Raw genomic sequence first — 9,300 nt, forward strand, 5'->3', positions numbered from 1 at the left:
ACCCCACCGCCACCATGGGCCACTCGATCCACAACGTTGACATCAGCAAACCGCTCACCCACATGACTCCATACACACTGTCTGCCATCTGCCCTGTACAGTGAAAACCGGGATTCATCTGTGAAGAGAACACCTCTCCAAAGTGCCAGACACCATCAAATGTGAGCATTTACCCACTCAAGTTGGTTATGACGATGAACTGCAGTCAGGTCGAGACCCCGATGAGGACGACGAGCATGCAGATGAGCTTCCCTGAGATGGTTTCTGACAGTTTGTGCAGTAATTCTTTGGTTATGCAAACAGATTGTTGCAGCAGCTGTCCAGGTGCCTGCTCTCAGACGATCTTGGAAGTGAAGATTCTGGATGTGGAGGTCCTGAGCTGGTGTGGTTACACGTGGTTTGCGGTTGTGAGGCCGGTTGGATGTACTGCCAAATTCTCTGAAACGCTTTTGGAGATGGCTTATGGTAGAGAAATGAACATTCAATTCACGGGCAACAGCTCTGATGGACATTCCTGCAGTCAGAATGCCAATTGCATGCTCCCTCAAAACTTGCTGGATCTGTGGCATTGTGATAAAACTGCACATTTTAGAGTGGCCTTTTATTGTGGCCAGCCTAAGGCACACCTGTGCAATAATCATGCTGTCTAATCAGCATCTTGATATGCCACACCTGTGAGGTGGATGGATTATCTCGGCAAAGGAGAAGTGCTCACTAACACAGATTTAGACAGATTTGTGAACAATATTTGAGAGAAATAGGCCTTTTGTGTACATAGAAAAAGTCTTAGATCTTTGAGTTCAGCTCATGAAAAATTGGGGCAAAAACAAAAGTGTTGCATTTATAATTTTGTTCAGTGTAAAAGGATATAAAACGCAAATGACCGAAATACACAGGAAAATAACCATTTTAGTAACAATATAGGATTAAAATATTTTTATAGTCGCTAATTCCACTCCTACCTATAAACCTAAACATTTCTGTACAGTATAAGAAAAACATGACAGACAGATAAATGCAATTGCAATCATTTATTTATTGCAAAAATGTCAAAAGCAGCACCAAATGCGTTGCACCCGCAGTCCTCTCTGGCGGAATACAGTAGGTTTGTGCGATCCAGAGCAGAATTTATGTTGTTAATCGCTGAAAATATTATCCAGATAATTTTCCCGATCCACTCTGTGAACTCGTGAACAGTGTTGCCAGATTGGACTGAAGATTTCCATCCCAACTACAGCTTAAAACCCGTCCATTAAAAAAAATACCAGCCCAAAATGCATACTGTGATAACTAATACAATAGAACAAACAGAAACCCCAAAACAAATGGGTTAGTTCAAAGGGCACTATTTAGACACACCCACGTTAGCTACCTGTATATGTTTTGTTTAATTATCAAACATGACATCAGAATTCTATAGCAGAATAATAGCTTTTAAACGCTTATCTTTTTAGTCAAGTCAAGTCAAGTCTGCTTTATTGTCAATTCTTCCACATGTACAGCACATACACACAGAGAATTGAAATTGCGTTACTCTCAGACCCTTGGTGCATACAGATAACATAAATACAGATAGGTACAGATTAAATACAAAATACAACTATACAAATAAGGTAAAATGTAAAAATATATATCTATATATATAAAGCACAAGGCATATGGCAGATAGAGTGCAAACCAGTAAAAGTAAAACAGTGCAGATATAGTGATTGTAGTGCAAAAAACAATGATTTGTAGTGCAAAAAGAGCTTATTTCGACTGATTAAAGTGACAGTGTGTGTGTATTTGGGAGGGGGGGAGTGGGAGAGTCCATCAGAGGGTCAGAGTTCAGAGGTGCATGGGGCAAAAGAGGGGAGGGGGGGCAAGGTCGGGAGGGAGTTCAGCTTCCTGACAGCCTGATGGATGAAGCTGTCCTTCAGTCTGCTGGTCCTGGCCTGGAGACTCCGCAGTCTCCTCCCTGATGGCAGCAGACTGAAGAAGCTGTGTGTCGGGTGGGTGGGATCACCTGCAATGCAGAGGGCTTTGCGGGTGAGACGGGTGTTGTAGATGTCCTGAAGGGAGGGGAGAGAGGCACCAACGATCTTCTCAGCTGCTCTCACTATGCGTTGAAGTGTCTTGCGGCAGGACGCGTTGCAGGCGCCATACCACACAGTGATGCAGCTGGTCAGGATGCTCTCGATGGTGCACATGATGGGGGCCGGGGCTCTGGCTCTTCTCAGTTTGCGGAGGAAGTAGAGACGCTGCTGTGCTTTCTTGGCCAGTACTGCGGTGTTGTCAGTCCAGGAGAGATCCTCTGTGATGTGCACACCCAGGAACTTGGTGCTGCTCACCCTCTCCACAGTCACACCATTGACGGTCAGAGGGGCATGCTGAGTGCGCACTCTCCTGAAGTCAACAACAATCTCCGTCTTCTCCACATTCAGAGAGAGATTGTTGTCACTGCAACACCCGGCCAGGCGGCTCACCTTGCTCCTGTAGTTTGTCTCATCTCTGTTGCTAATGAGACCCACTACAGTCGTGTCATCCGCAAACTTAATAAGGAGGTTGGAGTTGTGTGACGGTGTGCAGTCGTGGGTCAGCAGAGTGAAGAGGAGGGGGCTCAGCACACATCCTTGGGGGGCCCCAGTGTGATGGTGCTGGATGTGTTACTGCCGACCCGAACTGCCTGAGGTCTTCCAGTCAGGAAGTCCAACAGCCAGTTGCACAGCGAAGTGTTGAGCCCCAACTGGACCAGTTTGTGAATGAGCTGTTGAGGGATGATTGTGTTGAATGCTGAACTGAAGTCTATGAACAGCATTCTGACGTATGAGTCTTTTTTGTCCAGGTAGGTGAGTGCTGAGTGGAGGGTAGTGGCGATGGCGTCATCGGTCGAGCGGTTGGACCGATATGCAAACTGGAAGGGATCCAAGGAGGGGGGGAGGGCAGACTTGATGTGGTGCATGACTAGCCGTTCAAAGCACTTCATGAGGATGGGGGTAAGTGCAATTGGACGGTAGTCATTGAAGCAGGATGGAGACGACTTCTTCAGGACTGGAATGATGGTGGTAGCTTTGAAGCATGTGGGGACAACAGCCTGACTTAGCGAGATGTTGAAAATGTCTGTGAAGACATCGGTGAGTTCCACTGCACAGTCTCTCAGTACACGCCCAGGAATGTTGTCAGGACCCAGAGCTTTGCGTGCGTTGATCCTGCTGAGGGATCTCCTCACGCTGTCCGGGGACAGCGTCATCACCTGGTCACCGGGAGGAGGTGGAGTCTTCTGTGCAGTGGTGCTGTTGTGTGCCTCAAAGCGAGCGAAGAAGACGTTCAGCTCGTTCAGCAGAGAGATGGTGCTGTCACAGGTGCGTGGTGGGGGCTTGTAGTCCGTAATGGTCTGTATCCCCTGCCACAGGCTCCGAGTGTCTCTGCTGTCGCTGAAACGATGGGCTATCCTCCTGGAGTACTGACTTTTTGCCTTCCTGATGCCGCGGGAAAGGTTGGCCCTAGCTGTCTTCAAGCCCACCTCATCTCCAGCTCTGAAGGCAGCGTTCCGCGTCTTCAGGAATCCGTAGACCTCCCTGTCATCCACGGCTTCTGGTTGGCCCGGACAGTGATGGTCTTTGAGACTGTTACATCATCAATGCACTTGGTGATGTAGGCAGTGACAGTCTCTGAGTACTCCTGGAGGTCTGTGGTGTTATTGTATGTGGCAGCCTGCTTAAACATATTCCAGTCAGTGGTGTTAAAACAGTCTTGAAGAGCCTCTGACGACCCTTCCGGCCACACTTGTATCTGTTTATGAACTGGTTTGGTGACTTTAACGAGTGGTCTGTATGCAGGCATTAGCATGACAGTGATGTGGTCTGAGGCACCGAGGTGGGGGAGGGGGAGGGCCTTGCAAGCTCCTCTCTGTGTGGTGTAAACAAAGTCCAGAGTGTTGTTTCCCCGTGTTGGAAAGTCTATGTGTTGATGTATTTTTGGGAACACACTCTTTAAGTCTGCGTGGTTGAAATCCCCAGCCAAGATGAGAAAAGCATCAGGGGGGGCTGTCTGCTGCTCACTGATGTGCTGGTACAGTTCATTTAGTGCCTCGCTCCTGTTGCTGTTGTTGGAGCTGGGAGGGATGTATACAGCAACGAGCAGTATGGCTGTATATTCCCTCGGTAGATAGAACGGCCGGCACTTAATAACCATAAACTCCACCAGGGGTGAGCAGTGTTTGCAGACCACAACAGCATCGCGGCACCACGCATCATTGATGTAAACACAAAGCCCTCCGCCGCGGGTCTTACCTCCCTCGACGCGAGCTCTGTCCACTCGATAGCATGTCAGCTGATCGAGATGAATAGCGCAGTCCGGAACGCTGTTGTTGAGCCATGTCATTAAATACCTAAAGCACATGCCTAAACAGGAACTAGAACAAGCATGAACAAACACATTTAGGCCAAACTTAAATCATACAAAATAATATATAAGCATCAAACGAAGGTACTTACAATGTCAATTACGCACACGCAGGAAAGACAGAATGAAAGGAGTAAAACTCAGTCCTCTGCACAGTACAACCACATGCAACAAAGCGTAGACTGTGGACACAGGTGCAGCTAATAAAGTCATGTGAGATGGCTCTAATTGGCTTGAGATTGGGTGGGTGGAGCTTGGGCTAACAGGGAACTGAACAGGCTAAGGGGGGTGTGGCACTGCTTTGAGGGTGCAGGTCAGGGACACAAAAACTTTACAACAGTGTGTTTGAACTAAGAATCTGATGTTTCCTTCAGGCGGTAGATCTGCTGAATATGCAAATGGTTCCATAACTTCATATTCTTATTTTCTCTCCTCTTTACGGAGTTAAGCTTTAACCTTTTCCTATACCAACTGTATGCGTGTGTGTGTATGTGTGTTAGACCAGTTTAAGTGTTTATGTAGTATGTTAGACTAGTTTAAGTGTTTATGTAGTTAATAAAACCTTACTTGTATCACACTTGATGTGGTTCATTGTTTGCTCATAACTGGAGTCACTTAACCATGCAGATTTATGCTACAAGCTTTTGTAGAATTGTACAGTAAGAAAGTTATTTCCTTTAACCAGGAAATTAACGTTCTTAGAATTGAGAGGTCAGCTAAATATCTACAGCGGATCTAAAATATTCATAATTAATTATAACTAGTTATGATTAATTATTCATATTTCCCATGAGCTGATTCGTTACAAATGTTATAGAACAAACTTTGTACAGTCAGAACCAGAGTGATTAATACATCGTTGAGTCAAATCTCTCCAGCAACTGCCGGGGAGGTTTGAAAGTCGCAGTGGTCCAGCCATTTCTGGCCAGGCCAGTTTGCACGTCCATGATGCTGGAGAGTAGCGGTAGTCCAATGCGATTTCTAGTGTCATCTTTCAAAAGCGAGACCAGAGAAAATGCTCGCTCGACATGGGCATTGGAAACAGGCAGAACAAGAAGTCGTATGAAAAGCCTTGCGCTAATTCCTGGAAACACTTGTGTCCTCCTGCATCTTTAAATGCTTCGACTTCCAGCCAAAACTTGTCAATGTCCTGATCATCAGAGAAGCCTGCTGATTCCACATTCATCCATTGCAATTCTAATGTATCAGTCGAGCATGAGAAAAGATCAGCTGATAAGTCCTTTACTCCAGGCCTATTTAAAGTGGACATAACGGATTTTGGGCATAGGAGCTCCAGTTTGCGTAACATTTCCATTGAAGTAGGTAAGCGCAATTGATACTGCTTTACAAGTTCTTTCAGAAAATCCATACAGCGTGATGCAATTCTCTCCTTCATGTCGGGGGCTAACCTGCTTTTCTCCAGTTGGTCCAGGTGGACATAACGGATTTTGGGCATAGGAGCTCCAGTTTGCGTAACATTTCCATTGAAGTAGGTAAGCGCAATTGATACTGCTTTACAAGTTCTTTCAGAAAATCCATACAGCGTGATGCAATTCTCTCCTTCATGTCGGGGGCTAACCTGCTTTTCTCCAGTTGGTCCATAAATGTGGTACCCAGGTCCGCATCCAGAGGGGAGAGGAATATGCCAGACTGTGTGAGGTCAAGTTCCTGGAGCTGCTTGTCATTACTCATGCATAAGACACTTGGTTTGAGAACGCGTCTAGCAGTTGTCATGTACAGTCTTTCCAAGTCTCTAAACACACCGAGGGTGTCTCCGGTTTCCAACTGAAAGCATTTATTCACCGCTTTGATTTCCATCAGAACAGGCTGAAGAAAGTACATGTAAAGGAGATTAGTTTTGTCATTGTACATCTCCTTTAAAAGCTGAGCAGTATAACAGTGCTCTGAACTTGAAGCCATGTTAAAGTGCAGTGTGAGGGCATCTTTTTGATCCACAATACGGTCAATGCAGTCAGCCATCACAAGCCAACGGGTACTGCTTGGACTTATTAATTTCAGAGGGCAACCCCCGTTATTAATGGTCTCGTATATATTCTTGTAGTCATACTGCCGCGTTGCTGAATGAGCAAACCAGTTGTAGGTTTCTCTAACCGTGTATGCTATGTTGCTCGGAAGAAGCTGCATTGCTATATTTGCAACAGTGTCAAGTGAATGGCAAACACAACGAATAAACTGTAGGTTTGGCTGCATTTGTTTAAGTAGGGTGAATACTGAATGGTGTTTTCCAACCATTACGCATTACGCATTCTGGGATATAAAGGTAACAACAGTGTCTGATATGCCTTTAGCATTAGCATCTGTCAGGTCCACAAGTCCAAGATATGTACTTACAAATTTGTTGTGTTTTTTTGAGTGGTATTTCACACAAATACAGATAAGTTTGTTCACGGATATGTCAGTGCTTTCATCGAGATACAGGGAATATGGAGATTCACCGATATCCTCCACAAGTTCTTCTCTGAAGTGTGGAGCGAGGACAGATTTGATAACGGCTGTGCACTTTGTCCGGTGCATTTGGAATGTTCCCATCTCGTCTTTCAAAATTTCTGACAAATCATCCACCGCATTTGTTGAAGTGTGACAAGCAATGATTCTAATTTCACGGCGCTTTTGGTCATCCTTGATCAGACATTGCCCTGCTCCTCCCGCTGACACAGTAAAAGCTTTAACACTTGGAGCATAGCGCGATTTGTGTTTTTTTGTGTTAGCATGTTCCTTTAAATCGTTTAACTGTGCTCTGATTTCTGATTGACAGTATTTACAAAATGCCTTTGACTCGTCGCCTACCACAGGTGAAATCCATGTTTTCAGAGACGGGTCGCTCTCCCATTCTTTTCGGTAGGACTTTCTATATTTACCCCACTTTGGCATGATGATGATAGAAACACTTACAGCTTTGCTAATAACTTTGTGATACTGGCTTAACTAGTACAACGATTACAACAACCCGCCAATCAAGATTGAAGTCTGATTAGACAGGACTCTCCTGAACTTTATTGGCCAAAATGAACAATATAATTTAAAAGTCAACATTACATATTTTACTTTATTGTAAAGTTTGTTTGAATGGAAAATTAATAAAAAATATAATGTTTATAGTCAAAAATATAAACCCGCCAGTTGCATCAAAAAGCAGCCCAAATTTTATCAACCCGCCCAATGCATTTTTCCCTGGTTAGACATGACCAAAAGGAGCCCAATTGGGCAATTTCAATATTCATAAGGATTCATTTTTAGGTGTCATCAATACGTCAGTATTGTATGTTTAAATGCTGAAAATACATCAGTATTGTTTAGAGGCTGAAAATACGTCAGTATTGTACGTTTAAATGCTGAAAATACGTAAGTATTTGTACGTTTAGAGGCTGAAAATACGTCAGTATTGTACGTTTAAATGCTGAAAATACGTCAGTATTGTACATTTAAATGCTGAAAATACGTCAGTATTGTACGTTTAAATGCTGAAATTACGTACGTAAATGTACGTTTTATAGAACCACATTTTACGTAAAATACATACGAATTATCATGAGATCACGTTGGTAAGTCGTATGGTTTTTGAGTGACACAAAGGTGAGTAAACGATGACAGAACAGTTACATTTTGGGTGAACAGTTCCTTTTACAAATTACTGTATTTTCACCTTAGCTACATTTTCTCCCAAGGAAATGTAGCTAAGGGTTCAAAAAAGTGGTTCATAAATCAAGAGAAGGGCAAGAATGTCAGCAGATCTGTTTGGTGTCATATAGCTGGTTTCTATAGAGCTCAAGCCTCCACTTTCATGCTTTTATCTGAGGAGCATCAGAGCACACAAAAAGACTTCCAGTTCCTCGCTTTCATTCTCCTCCTCTTTGAGTGTCATGAGAAGTGATGTGTATAAGCTCATTCATCTTTATTTTTCTTGTCTGATCTCTGGCAATTATGTTCACTTGGTTGAGTGATGATTCATTTTAATTGACTGCGAGATCAGGGGAGCATGAAAATGCATTCATGTAATGTTTTCTTAAAAAATAAAAACACAAAAAAAACAGTATGTTTTTTTTAATTGTGTGTAAGGTGTTCTGTGCACATTTAAATAGAGGGTTGGACTGAAGACTTCTATATCCTTCAGTCGTCAAACTGATTTTACATTTTTTTTAAGCTGAGGTTTACACAAGTCAGCTGGAATAATCAATTGCATTAAATCGTATTGTCCTATTTTTTATTTATATATATATATATGTGATGATGATTCAGTGACGTTGGGATCCATGTGCAGCTTTATTAACAACCAGACAGGCAAAGTTCAGTCAACAGTATACAGGGGTAACGTAGGCCAGGCAGAATGGAAGGCTCCCCGGACCATGGGAATAGGGGAGGTTGGAAACCCAGAACACATTGGAAAGGAGTGAGGCCTGTGGCCGGCTTGCGTAGGGAGTTCTGAGCATATTCGGCCCAGAACAGATAACGACTCCAGTCCGCCTGATTTTGGTGGCAGTAGGAGCGGAGGTAGCGGGTGAGCTCCTGATTTAAACGTTCCACCTGGCCATTGGACTGAGGGTGATAACCAGAGGTGAGGCTGACGTTGATATTAAGCTTTTGACAGAAGGCCAACCAGACTCGGGAGGTGAATTGTGGCCCCCGATCGGAGACTATGTCCTAAGGAAGACCATAGAATCTGAACACGTAATTGCATAAGGATTCGGCCGTTTCCAGAGCAGTGGGCAGTTTGGGCAGAGGGATCAAGCGACATGTCTTTGAGAAAGGGTCAATAACTGTGAGGATAGTGGTATGACCCCTGGACAAGGGTAGATCAGTGATAAAGTCTATGGCTATATGTGACCAGGGGCGTTGTGGAATGGGTAGAGGTTGTAAGAGGCCTGCAGGTAGTTGGTGAGAGGGTTTGGTTATATTGCA

Source organism: Sinocyclocheilus grahami, unplaced genomic scaffold (assembly GCF_001515645.1).
Source record: "Sinocyclocheilus grahami isolate Dianchi unplaced genomic scaffold, SAMN03320097.WGS_v1.1 scaffold404.1, whole genome shotgun sequence".
NCBI lineage: Eukaryota > Metazoa > Chordata > Actinopteri > Cypriniformes > Cyprinidae > Sinocyclocheilus > Sinocyclocheilus grahami.